At 40.5% G+C, this 14299-nt stretch overlaps 1 protein-coding gene across 7 annotated transcripts in view; it reads left to right on the plus strand.

Moving 5' to 3' along the window:
- egh (beta-1,4-mannosyltransferase egh) overlaps window positions 1-14299 on the plus strand; it is a 126455-nt gene that overhangs the window by 99033 nt on the left and 13123 nt on the right. For 6 of the 7 annotated variants that reach the window (XM_067103769.1, XM_067103770.1, XM_067103768.1 and 3 more), the window contains one exon: window positions 7184-7273. The gene's annotated coding sequence lies outside the window, so the exon portion shown is untranslated. Of the gene's footprint in view, window positions 1-7183; window positions 7274-7796; window positions 8231-14299 lie in introns of those variants that run through there. The other variant, XM_067103771.1, reaches the window with a different exon arrangement.

Consider the following 14299-nt stretch of genomic DNA (forward strand, 5'->3'; position numbering starts at 1 on the left):
GGTGTGCGTTAAAATGAAGATGCGGATAGAGTGCCATCTTATATCCCTGTAAGGGGCTGCCATATAAGGAAAATGTCGTACTTTTTAGAAGATGATGCACATTCACAAGTTAGGTAACACCAATGTTACGATACAGTGGGAGATGTCGTCATTGATTTACAGTAGTTGCATTGTTGGCGTGATGGAAGGAAGGTTTGAAAAAGTCCCTGGCTCACTCTACTTTTATTCCATATCGATTAAACTGAGGACGGATGTCGAAGCTATTGATCTGTCCGTGTGGATGTTAGCTTAATGCAGTAAGAAAGGGACTGGCCCTTGGGGCTTGCTTCCAAGGCAGAGTTCATGGAAGGACAGTCCACCCTGGTGGTGGGGGTGTTGGAGGGTGGGGAGCGAATGCATGTCATTTTACAGAAAAGAAAAGTGGACAGTTTTAGGCACATGCTTGGTGCTTTGATTCAGGAGGAAATGATCTTCAGAGATGGATTATCTCTGTTCTGACAGATCTTTCAGGCTATATTCATAGTAAGACGACGGGGGAATGTGTTGTATTATAGAGTAAAATTCTAGATATTATTGTATCCGTTATATTCTAGTTTCCTTTTATGATTTTCCTACCAGAATTTAGGGGAGGAAGAAGAACCCCCCTCCTGCCTTAGCCTGGCTACTGTATACGAATAATGTCAAGGTCATAGATTTTTCCCGCATATATTTTCCGAGCCGCTCTCGTGAACAAAGGTATCGAATTAGCTTGTAACTCGTTAACCCTCTCTCTCTCTCTCTCTCTCTCTCTCTCTCTCTCTCTCTCTCTCTCTCTCTCTCTCTCTCTCTCTCTCTCAAGTAATACCAGCATCTATAAGATATGGGGGTTCTACTGTCAATATTAATTTCACCTCATTTGTTTTCGTGGGAGGGCCTTGTCTGTAATTTACGGCGTGGCAGGTGAAAAAGTTCCTCAAGAAGTGTTTTTCCACTTACAGCGAACGCTCACCTCTTTAACCTCCGAGGCATTCATAGGATTGTTGAATTTCTGATGAAAAGGACAAGTATCTGTGACTCATTTTATAAATCAGGTGCTTTGGTGTTGATGCGGGGTCGTTCTGAAAGGTAGTTGTGGATTTTCTTCCGCATACCGAGCATGATCTGGATAACTATGAGACCATTTTGTGTGATATTGCAGGGTGGTAGAAGCCGTTTTATCATAAAAGGATTTATTATTTTTTAAATGCATTTGCTACGGGGTAATTTAGCATATTCTTCACCAATACTGTTGGCGTCTTTTGTTAGACTTGCAATACTAAAATGATAACTATGTGATTTGGAGAGTTACGAATACCGGGAAAGCCGTTTGCCTCAATGAAACCTTTTAGTGAGATGTGAAAACTGGAGCAAGACTTGAATTGGAGGAGTTGGTAAAGGGACCTACTGGAATTTCAGGTGTAAAGTAAAATTCGGAAAGCAGTACATCTGATGACTGAGGGGTCACTGTAAAAAACTTAATTAAGGCACCGCCGACAATATACCGGGCAAGGCACACGGTAAACTCGATTCCATAGGGACACTCCTCAGTCTACTCGGTAAAGACTTACAATTTTAACCTTTGTCTTTGTCATTCTCAGTAGCTGTGGAGCTTCTCTTGCCTTTACCCCACATCTCGTACATTCTTGGTTTTTCAAGGATGAAATTCAAGTACAAAAAGGACAAGCCAGAATAATAAAACTTCTCGTAACCAACCAGTTAGATTCTCTTTACTTACATGCTGCTGTCGATTTTAGAGAGTGGTGTGTCTTTCATGAGGCCTGTTGCATAATCCTTCACTCCATACGTACATAGAAAATATATATATGTGTGTGTGTGTATTACTCCATATGCCTTGCCTTTTCCTCTCTAAAGTGGGTGTTGTCGGAAGGGTAGTGCATTTCCGTTTTCTGAAAATGCCAAGGGATAAGGTTGCTGAACTTTGGCCCATTTCTGAACCATTTGACACTAGTGCCTATTTACAGCTGGGTTACCTTGTGATCAGGCAGCCAGAATCAAATGCTATTACAGTGCTTGACCGCTGATTGTCATCTCTGCCACATTATATTGTAGCTGGTGAATTGTGGATTAACCATCCCTCTTGTTCTGTTAAAGCTCCACAAAATTAGGTGCTTCTTACACCTACAGAGAAAGCTTACCAGCAGCACACTGTAACCCCCTCCCCCCCTTACACTGCGCATTCTAGCGCTTTGTTGATAATCAGGACCCTTCCTTTCCATTCGTCCCTTACATGCAACCTTATCTTGGTCTTCCTCTCCTCCGTCCCCCTAAATACTTCTGAAGTCTGAAGCCCAGACTTCACCAACCTATCACCTTCTCACTCTCTTCACATGGCCGCCTGTCTCAAAATACCCGGACCCATCTTTTTATCCATGGTAATGTTTTTACCAGCTCTACTTATGTCACATTTTCTCAGTCTGTCCTTTATGTTTACGCTGCGTGTAAGTGATGTGTGGATGTTGAATGCGAATGAAAGAAGTTAGGTTGAAATGTTCGCGTTATGTGTATGGCGCCTAGGGTAGGCCGAGAAATGGGAAGAGAGGTAGTGTTTAAAGGATGGTTTCAACTAGCTGGGTTAGTGTATTTTGAGATGGCTCGGTCTTCTGGAAAGAATGGAGGATGATTGATTAGTTGGAAAGACTGTTGGATTCGGGAGTACTGGGAAAGAGGCAGAAAGCAAGACCTACAATTGACTGAATGGATGGTGTGAAAGAGGTATCGGAAAGGGAGGCTCTTAAACGTTCAGGAAGCGAGGGATTGCGTGCTAGGTACAGGTGAATGCCATAGGTTTTGTGTGTGTGTGTGTGTATAGGTGGTTTGAATCATTGCTGATGAACTCTGCATAGGTGTATGAGGCAGTTGGTCTTTTCTGTGGAGGAATTCATACATTAATCAACAGTGCGTGTGTGAATGTGGCAGTAGTGGCTATCCTGCCTTCTCTCGGGAGCCACCGATTAATAGTGGAAAAGGCTTAGTTGTTGATTGTGTATATGTATATTATATGTGTGTGCGTGCGCGCGCATAGTTTATAATTTACTGATACCAGCCTTTCATAGAATGTATTCATATTTGTAAAAAATGAACGAGCGAAGATTAGCAGATTAAAAAACATGTATTATGGAATAAGTATCAAATTAAAACATCTTAAATAGCTATGGACAGCAGTTGAAAACTAAGCAAAAATTCCATGAAGACTATCCACACACACACACGCATATACACGTGATCATTGTTGTACACACAGTTGTGATAAGTTTGTTTGAAATTGATTACGAAAGCACCTGAGCAACCCGAGGGCTTCAAAATTTGAATAGTTGACTATACCATTTCATACCACTGAGTGCTCACTTCTCGATTTAGATCTTGTATTGTGATATCCTCGGAGTTGAGATTTTTCTCTAGCACCTTTTTAAAGGAAGAAGAGAATGAATTAAAGTATGATTAGACCTGTGTGACGATTGAGAAAAAGAATTCACGAACTGTGGGGTCGATGGAAAAGAAATGTTGAGACGGTATACTTTGCGTAATCCGGATTGGTCAGTCATGTGTTTTTGACCCAGAACATTTTTTTTTTTTTTTTTACACCGAAGGGGGCTAGTGCGTCGGTGCACTTGACGTGTTGCACCGTAGGCATTACTTAAGGTTCTCTGCAGCGTCCTTCGGCCCCGTGCACAACCTCTTCCATTCCTTATTCTGTGCCTCCGTTCATATTCTCTCTCTTCCATCTGACTTTCTTCATGTTACACCTTTCAAACCTTTTTGTCAATTTCCCTTCAGCGCTGAATGACCTTAGAGGTCCCAGCGCTTGACCTTTGGCTTAAATTCTATAATCCAATCCAATACAGACCATGATTTTGAATGCCAACTCTTGGAGACGATTCAAAAACAGTAAAGAAAATTTTAAACACCTGCAGTTTATTAAAATCAGAATATTATTATGAAAGGCAGTCCATTTTGGGCTAGCCTTGTGAGAGTTACAATATTAACCAAGACCTGATTACACTACTGCACAAAGCTATTTTTGACCCAGAGTTGAAAAGCTGTCGTCACCTTTTGAGCGGGTGTGCTGTAAACAAGCAGTGAAGATGAATGATGAGTTCCTTTTAAGCGAAGGCGATAACCCACTCCCTTTCGTTCTCACTATTCTTCTCAGCCATTGAGTGCCTTACGAAATGATTACAAATTCAAACCTAATGAACTCTCTCTCTCTCTCTCTCTCTCTCTCTCTCTCTCTCTCTCTCTCTCTCTCTCTCTCTCTCTCTCTCTCTCAATGATTAAGCCTCTCAGACGTGCCATATTAGATGAATTCTGATTAGTTTACTTAATCCTCTCGTTAGTCTTCATTAAAGGGAAGGCGTCCTCATTTAATGCAGTGGCAAATGACTTTTGCTTTGGTCGTCATTTTCTCATTTGGATAAGATACTTTATAATTGTTTTATGTTATATTGCCTATATTGTAGTTGCTAGTATTTCATTTTGTCTCTCCCTCAGTGGCAGCAGGTGAAGCGAATCTCAATCAATATCTCTTGATCAGTGCATAATCTTTATTGCCTGGGCTCCCAGGCAACGTATTTAGGCCACGTTGGGAAAGATTCCTTATGTGTGTGTGTTTTTCCTGACGTTGGGTTGGAGCAGATGAAAGGGAAGATAGCGCCATCAACGGCAGATGTCTTCTTGGCCTGGCTGGCTGGCATTGCTGTTTCTGAAGCAATAAAAACAACTGAAGTAAATTGCTGATTATCCGTGCAAATGAATTAAAGGTAAAAAGGACTGATTATGAAAGAGATTGTAGGAAACGCGTGGAGAAATTCTTGATTAAGGCTTGCATCATTTACCGGCTTCCTTGACCCCAGTGTTGTGGGTTTGGTCAATGAGAGGAAGGAATGCCACACTGGGCAGGCCGTCTTATGGCAGAAATTCCAATTTCTTCATTTCGTCAACAACGTGAGACAGACACAAAGCAACTGAGATTGCATTCCCTGTTCCATCTCTCCCTCAAGCAAGTCCAGAACGCAGTGTTAATTACACGCAGAAGCATTTGGTGAGGAAGAGAGTCTAAAGTGAATTGAAAAGTGAAATTGACTCCATCGAATTTCGTCACTGGAGCCTCACCAATAGGTCTGATGATAACTTCTTAATAGCGAACTGAAGGCGATAGTTATATATGAGCGAGGACTAAAATAAATGACAACTCGAGTTGGAAATAACTAGGGGTCGGCGTCTTGCTAACACCTGAGTCTACTATGAGGGTGGTTCATGACATCTCTAAAAGTCACTTGTTTGGAAACCATTATGAAAAGTAGGACTAAAGGAATAGTCGTTTAGGGCGTCAACAACACTGTCAGAAATTCTGTTCCAACTGTCAGCAGACGAAACTCTTTCTTCCCTGTAGGAGGCTAGTGCCGCCAGTGCACCTCACTTCGTGCACTGTAGGCATTACTTAAGGTTCTTTGCAGCATCCCTTCGGCCCCTAGCTGCAACTCCTTTCATTCCTTTGACTGTACCTCCATTCATATTCTCTTTCTTCCATCTTGCTATCAACCCTCTCCTAACAATTTTTTCAGTGCAACTGCGTGGTTTTCCTCCTGTTACACCTCTCGAACCTACCTTCTCTAAATTTCCATTCCAGCTCTGAATGACCTCATAGGTCCCAGTGCTTGGTCTTTTGTCTAAACACTATATTCCATTCCTCTCTCTCTCTCTCTCTCTCTCTCTCTCTCTCTCTCTCTCTCTCTCTCTCTCTCTCTACTCTTGTCTGTGTTGTAATAGGATCTTGGTTCGACCCCCCGGCGAGGTAGGATCTGGGCACGCTTTCTTAACCCCTTGTGCTACATTTAACCCAAGTAGCGAATGCATAAGTGATGGTTAGTCTACTTTTAGGTCGCAGCTGGGATTATGGTTTGAAGACACAAACACACACACACAATATACAGTATAATATATTGAAGACATAAACATATATATACAATATATATATATATATATATATATATATATATATATATATATATATATATATATATATATACTGTATATATATATAAATATACTGTAAATATATGTATATATATACTGTATATATATATGTATACACACATACATAAATACATGTGCTTACGGTACTGTAAGTGTTAATGCACAAGTGGCATTTATAACTTATTGGCAATAGTTCCATTATCTCCAGCACTCTTGGTCTTCAAGGCTGGTGTTTTGAACGGATAAACGAATACGAGCTACGATACTACTATATTTATTTGTTTCAAGCCGACAGCTGTTTCACTTATTAGGCCATTAACCCATGGCCATCTTCAGGGCTGCAAGGTTTAAAATGAAACTACTTTCTTATGTATCAAGGAACAGTAAAAAAAAAAAATTGAATGAAAAATATTCTAAAATGAAAATAACTAAAAAAAATTCACAGACTAATATACATCGCCATGTTGTAGGTCAGTGTTTATGGAGTAGTTGTATACATACAAAGTAGTCAAGAAAAACTTGTTGAAAATGAAAGATCCATCTACTGTTGAGAAAATAAAAACAACAACAACAACAACAACACATTACACTGATGATTACTGAACGAAAGAGCTTTAGAGTCACGTTTCTTTGTGGGTTTGTTGTGGTGGTATTTGTCTCTGAGGCTGACATTGATTTACCTTTGGTAAAACTTATTATAGAGGTTTTATAATATTGTTATATGATGCATTTTGAGATTTCGTGAAGTCTTTGAAAGTAAAGCTATTGTTCAGATTATTTTAGACTGACAAAACGAAAAAGGTGTTTAATCATGATAGCGGTAGAGACCTCTCTTTTTTTTCATCCTTTAAAATGGTGTATGAATTTAAATACCTGCGTGTTTGGGGTGGTTTTGAGAAATTTCTCTGGAATGTCTGTAAATAACAAGAAACTAGGTGTCTGTGGATGCCAAGTGGGCATGTATGAAACGACTGTTTAGTCATCTCTCCTTTATGGAAGTGAAATGTGGATGTTGAATGAGAATGAAAGAAAAGAGTAGAACTTGCTTAGGCGAACTGTTGACATAACATTTGTGGCGTATGGAGAATTGAAAGGGGGAGAATGTGGCGATGATGATATTTGTGCCGTATGTATTTTGATTTAATGCTTTCGTTTGACTTTTCCTTTGCAGGTGTTTGAGCGGGACCCTCGGCTGAAGCATTGGACAGCCATGAAGATGCGAAGATAACTATTAACTCTTGAACCTTCACGCAGGAGGGAGGTGAGTCGGTTTTCCTTCGAGTTCACTGACTTTGCTGATAGATCTAGGTATATATATATATATATATATATATATATATATATATATATATATATATATATATATATATATATATATATATTTTTTTTTTTTTGCGTAATTACTTTAGTATAATGTAGAAAGACATAGATGGGTAGGGAGTGTGTTGTGTGAAGGAAGTGACGGTTATGTTCTCTGCGGCGTCTTGACTCATTTTACGGGTAAGAAAGTATGAGAAGAGGATGTGTCGCTGTGTAGAAGTATCCGGTGTCCACCGGGAGTTGTACACATGATAACTTCTGATTCACTCTGCATATCAACGTCGAGCTGCTGCATCCCCCCTCCCTCCACCCTACCACCTCTGTCTCCCGAACTCCCTCGTGACCCGACCTGGTCCTCCGTGTGCAGACGTTGTTGCCTCAAGTCATGAGATAGTATGAATCACAGGGAGAGACGGAGACGGAGAGCCTGCCCGCCCAGGCCCTGCCTGCCCGGTCAGTTAGTGTTGGAATGCTGCAGCAAAGCGGACGGGCGGTTCTTCTCTCCGGGACAGCTGCCTTTGAATGGACGCGCGTTCTCTTCTCTTGTGTTGTGTTCGCGATGGAATGGAACTGTTTGTGATGTGTTTTCCTTCGGTGGTTAACTAGTACGAGCGCCATATGAATTCTGGTGTTGTAGATTTTGACTGCAATAATGGAGAGTATACGAGAATGAGACACCACGCGCTGTAAAAAGTGCTCAACATATTCTGTGACTTGAACACTATTTTGTAAAGGAAGAGGAGTTTGTGTTTTTGCCTCTTTATCAGTTTCCGTCTTTGTAACCGAATTAAAGTGTGTGTAGATCTTGTCTTTTTCGATGGAAGTTACAGTGTAGATCGATATATATTCTGTAGCACCGCCAGTGATGGGTGAATTCACTGGGTGATCTTATTAACAGGTAAGTTTTAAGTTTTGGTGAAGAACTTTGCAGTCATTTTTATTTCAAGCTATGATTAGAACAACCGCAACACAGGCCTTCCTTCTTTTCCTACTTTCTCAGCGGCGTTTGTTTCCTATTATTTTTACGTTGGCCTTCTTGTCGTTTTTAATGAAATTGTTGATATATGAAGGTGATTTAAATTCTTAGAAAAATGCGGAGTAACGTTCTTGATGAAGATATTGTTAGCGGGTGCTGGGAAACCCCTAAGCCTTTAAGTGTTACTTCCCCCCATTCATCTCGAGTGCTTTATAAATGAATGTCAGTGTATATCAATGAAGAATAGAAGGGGTTGACTCATACTGGGTTGGGATGATGGTAGGTTGAGAGAGAAGTTGAGCGCGAGGAGCCAGGGAGGCAGCAGACGCTCTTCTGCCTCAGCTCCGAAGAAAAGAAGTGTGTTCGTGAAAGCAAAAGTCGGAGTCTGGAGAGACTTTGGGCCCTGCTCTCTCGTATGGTAATAAAGTGTGGCTGTTGAATACCAATGCAAGACGAAAATGGAAGCAGTCCACTTGAATCGGTTTAGCAAGATGTCGAGTAAGAGAAGGGTTGACATGGTGAGAGGGGTAGATGCAACAAATCAAGTGATACAGAATTTAGCTCAAGTGAATCTGTTGATGAATTTGGCTGTGGTTGGGTCACGTGGAGAGAATGGAGGCCGATAGTTTAGTGAAATGAGTGTCGAGTCCTATAGCTGTGAGGGGAAGGAAGGGGGGAGGGGTTAGGAGAGGGGGAAACAGAAAACCATGACTAGATGAACTGGAGTAATTGCAGGAATTGGATTGCCTTCGTATGTTTGGAGCACTCAAGATCCAAGGATCTCGGGAGCACTGTAATCATAGCACGGTTCGTTTGCGTTCCAGCAAAATGTCAGTGTGTTGACGTGATACGTCTAGGATCCGTCTCTCTCTCTCTCTCTCTCTCTCTCTCTCTCTCTCTCTCTCTCTCTCTCTCTCTCTCTCTCACCATTGATCATTGTCTATTTCTTTCTTTAGATCTCGTGAGTGTCCTTGAGCAATCTGTTTTTCTCCTTCACGTGGTAATGTCCTCTCTTGTGTGTATCATTGACTAACTTTTCAAGTCACGTTAATACTTATTTAATTATTCCCACTACAGCGGTTCTCTAAAATTAGCACCAGCTTAATCCAACTCATCTGTAGTTCAAAACGTTAATAATAATAATAATAATAACGTGGACTGTTATGGGTTGAATTTCATGTTTGAGTGTTGTGCATAATACTTGGTGTGTGTCCACAATGATGTAAAGAGTTTCACGGAAGTTGAGCAGGTTTTTAATTTTTTAGTATTTATTAGACTTTAAATCTCCGAGGTTTGCCCGTTAGCTTACTGTTCATATTATCCTCATAACCTAAAGATAACGTCAAGTAAGCTTAATGAATTTGAACTTACTCCACAAAGAGGCATAGTGTGTTGCGTGCGCTCTTAATATTCCGACCAAGTTGTCCTGCTTTCACATTGTAGAAGGTATGCAAGGCGTGGTCTTGCTACCCGACAGCTGATTGAGATTATCAGTGTTTTTGGAAATTTGTTGGTTTTCTTGGGTACGACTGAAGTCCTTTTATGCACCGTCTTTTTAACACAATAATCCCATTTCTGTGAATGGTGGTTCATAAACTGGTTCATATCGTATGGACGGTTATCAAAATATATGGGACACTAGAATGAGAAAAATCACACTTAATAGTAATTATCATGTTAGAGAGATTAGATAACCATCGGCTGAGGCCGATCTTTCAGTTTCTTAGGAAGAGTGACGGAGGCAAGATGCGGAGGTTCTTTCTGCGGTTTCGAACTAATTGCCTAACCCAACAACCGTATACAAATGGCCTGGTGGATCATCTTTTGCTTGGCATTTTGGGCGAATTGGCTCATACCCAGGCTTGGTGCCAAGTTCATCCCTGGTAAGCTCTGCTGGTTAGGTTGCCCTTTAGTGCATTTTACCTTCGGTAGCAGAAGCTGTCTTCTTCTTCTTCTTTTTTTTCTGTCGATCTACAATCTGTACGTGGGAAGTTGCTTACTTCTCAGTCCCAGGTACCTCATTTTCCTTGGCGTTAGTTGACATCTTTCGAGTTCAGGGCGTCAAAGGTTTCAGCCTGTGGTTGGTGAATGCTTAGAGGAATAGGTTTGAGCACGGAGTGTCCAATGACCTCCTATCAGCGTGTGCTGGTACCCTTATCTAGCAGACAAACCTCTCGATGTTTATACCTTTGCAGGAACGCTGCGCAAGTGAGCTATTGAATTTATGACTCTCTCTCTCTCTCTCTCTCTCTCTCTCTCTCTCTCTCTCTCTCTCTCTCTCTCTCTCTCTCTCTCTCTCTCTCAGAAAGGCACCACGTAGAAACAATGCATTAACGTCTGGTGTCGCAGCATCAGTTTGAATGGAATTATTTACGATGTTAGTACAACTGGAAAAATGTCTGACCTGATTAGCATAATCGACATAAATTGGGGTGCTGATTCTGATACGGATGCATCGCAATATTCCTTAAATTACTCTACTGTAGCCAGAGTGATTCTAGAAAAGAGTTTTCCATAGGGTTTACTCTTTGTTCAAAGAATGGCTGAAGAGGTGGTCGAGTTTTTCTTGTGGATATTTTGCGCACATTGAGAAAAATGTATTACACTATAGAATTATGGATGAAATAATCATGTTTGGAAGCCAGTACTCTCTCTCTCTCTCTCTCTCTCTCTCTCTCTCTCTCTCTCTCTCTCTCTCTCTCTCTCTCTCTCTCTCTCTCTCTCTCTCTCTCAGAAAATATTTTGATAAGCTAACGGAAACTGCTGTTATTCATCTTGTCTCTAACAAACACATTCACAATTTTTTCATTCATTGGACTTATTTGTCAATAATGTATTCACTTGAGAGATCATAGCAACTGGTCAGAGAGAAATTATCGTCTATTTAATTGCTCCATTTCTTTGCTCGGAAGAAACTCAAGAAAAGGTATAAAAAAATGGCCGCTTGTCGGTAGGCGGTCTTGTCTTAATTATCCCACGGGTAACAAATCGGGTCGTCTGGAGAATCTCTTCGTACCGTATTTCAGAATGCTAGCACTGTATTTAAGGCACCCAATCATAAATAACTGTGATTGATAAAGAAGTGCTTGTTCTACGTCTGTGATACTAATTGAAACCCAGGCCGCAGATAACACTCTTCAGGGAGAGAAATAAGAGGACATGGTTTTTGCGGGGTCCGGGGTAAAGGTTCTTCACTGGTAGATATTGATAACATTTTTAGTTGTGTCTGGGAATGCCTGCACCACCCGAAATCTCTCAAGATAGGAGAATGACTCAGGAACAGATTAGCAAATTAGAGTTTCGAAGGTAATGGCTGATTATCGTGGCCTATTTGAATGCTCATAAGTTTGCTCTCGACGATGAAAATGCCGTATTCTTCAAGATAAGAAGTTATATATAGATCAGTCTTTTAAGAGTTTTTTTTTTTTTTTTTTTTTTTTTTTTTGTGGCGGTAAAATGAAAACAGTAAGTATCGTCAACGAGGAACTTTTGATGTTTTTGAATGTCTTCTATGTTGTGAGGGGTATCACTTAAAACGTATAAAAGACACCTTTTCACATCGTTATAATGCCAAGGAGAAGTTGTATAAAGTACTGTATATTTCTCCATGTGAATCCAGAATGGCTTACCCATAACACATGAAAATTGTTACCCATAGCACATGAAAATTGTTATATTTGTAGCACATTCTAATTTTTGTTGCGCAGTTCAGAATACGTGTTCTTAAGAAAACAGTTGGTACCGTAATTAAAAACATATATCTTGGGTATGATAAATATTTATCGTCAGGTCTTTCGTTAAGCGCAGTGATTCGTTTCATGAGTTAAAGCCCCGCCATGGTGCCAGAGTTAATATATAAAATGTGAGTATATATTTTCCTCTTTTGTGGTAGACATTTTTTTCAAAAGCTTTTAAATAAACTCCTACGTACAAGAAAACAAACGTTCCAATACGAGACACTGTAAGTAGCTAGAATGAATTACATGAAGAAATGCGTCGATGTGGGTAAAACTTCTGTCGAGTCATAAAAATTCCTTGGAACTGCTATTGTTTTTTTTTTTTTTTTAAGAAAAATGAGTATCGATAGAATATCTAGATAGAACATGCAGATATCACGGCAGTGAAGCCGAAATTCTGTGTCGTTGACACGAACGTTCGGCAGTAAAATTAACTTGGAAAAATTCACCATGCTTTTAAGGCGCATGCTCTGTAGCACCTACTGTACATAATGGTTTTGCTTATTCAGACAGGGCACTCCTATCTTACATCATGCATTCATTCGAGATCATTGTAACGTCTTGTTGGCAGGTTAGCTCATTATCCAGCCGCTCTCAGTAATTCGCCATATTGCTTTTTAGATGGGCAACCTTTTCAGTGTTTTAGTTTTCTTGAAAAGAAAACTATTGAGAAGGCTTTGTCTGTCCGTCCGCACTCAGATCTTGAAAACTACTGAGGCTGCAAATTGGTATGTTGATCATCCACCCTCCAATCATCAGACATAGACATACCAAATTGCAGCCATCTGGCCTCGGTAGTTTTTATTTTATTGAAGGTTAAAGTTAGCCATGATCGTGCGTCTGGCAACGCTATAGTTAGGCCACCACCGGGCCGTGGCTGAAAGTTTCATTGGCCGCGACGCATACCGAAAGATAGATCTATTTCCGGTGGCCTTGATTATACGCAGTACAGGAAATTCGGTTGCGCCGAAGAAGCTCCGGAGCATTTTTTACTTGTTTTCCTCTTGGCTAAACAACATCGGGCTGATTACAAGATGACGAATCCAGTTTTACTAGAGCATAGCGTATCCTAATAATAGCCTTGTCGTTCTATTGTCAGCTTAGAAATGTCATCATTTCGAGGAAAGTTTTCCGTGATGCCTCGTAACAGATTTTGAACCGGACGGCAGCGGGCAGGAGGCGCTGCAGTAGGGAAAGCGCCAATTCAGTTTTCTTTGTCTATAAAACTAAGTTCATGATTGTAATCTTGTGTTTTCCTAGTTATTTTGTTCGCAAAAATTGAAACCAGGGAAGAAATGAACTACTTGGCACTCGTCCGTAAGTCGAGACTCAAGTCCAGCGAACTTTCGAGTTTTGCGATCTTAAATCTTTGAGTTTGGATATAGAAGCAGTAGTAGGGATAAGACATGCATCGACGCCCACCTTGGCTCTCCGAAGCTGTTGAACCGCTAGCCCTTGCCACATACGACCGCGTTATACACGTCAGATTTGATATTCTCACAGATACTGGCCATCCGATATAACGGCTCTCTCTTACCTTTCAGTTTTAGTCTGGAATATGCAGCATTCGCCATAGTTTTCAGATTCCTCAAACAGGCCTGTCCCCATTACGCTCTCTCTCTCTCTCTCTCTCTCTCTCTCTCTCTCTCTCTCTCTCTCTCTCTCTCGTAGCATTTTCGATAACCCTTCAGTGTGTCTTTAAAAAAAAGTACTAATCTTAATTGAATATATTACTTCATTCGCTTTGAATGTTTATTTTGCAGTATTTGTTATAGGCATAATTCAGTATCGAATTTTACCATAAAGTTTTCATTCAGTATATTTGTTTTTGTTATTCCCGGTGTACGTAAGACGTAACTACATGATTAGTTTAGAACGGATTTGTTTACATGTGCCTCCAGCATATTACTGTAGACTACGAAGTGATGTCGTGCCTTGCAGTTTATCTCATACATTTTAAATGCCAGATAAACCAGCATTTGGCGGTTTAGTACTTATTTCGAAATTCTTGCTGGATTTGGTACGGGGAATGTAAACACACAGCTATTATTTTCAACATGATTGAGTTACGCGGAGGCATGTTTATCAGTACCACCAGCAACACATACGGGAACCATAGCATTCATAGGTATTGGAAATCTTTTATCGATATTGCCCCACTCACTATCAGAAATTTGTTATTAGCCTCGTATTGATTTCTTCAAGAAAAGACTTTGAAACTGAAGATGATATACAGATAGAATGGGTTCGAAAA

Source organism: Macrobrachium rosenbergii, chromosome 5 (genome assembly GCF_040412425.1).
Source record: "Macrobrachium rosenbergii isolate ZJJX-2024 chromosome 5, ASM4041242v1, whole genome shotgun sequence".
NCBI classification, from domain to species: Eukaryota; Metazoa; Arthropoda; class Malacostraca; order Decapoda; family Palaemonidae; genus Macrobrachium; species Macrobrachium rosenbergii.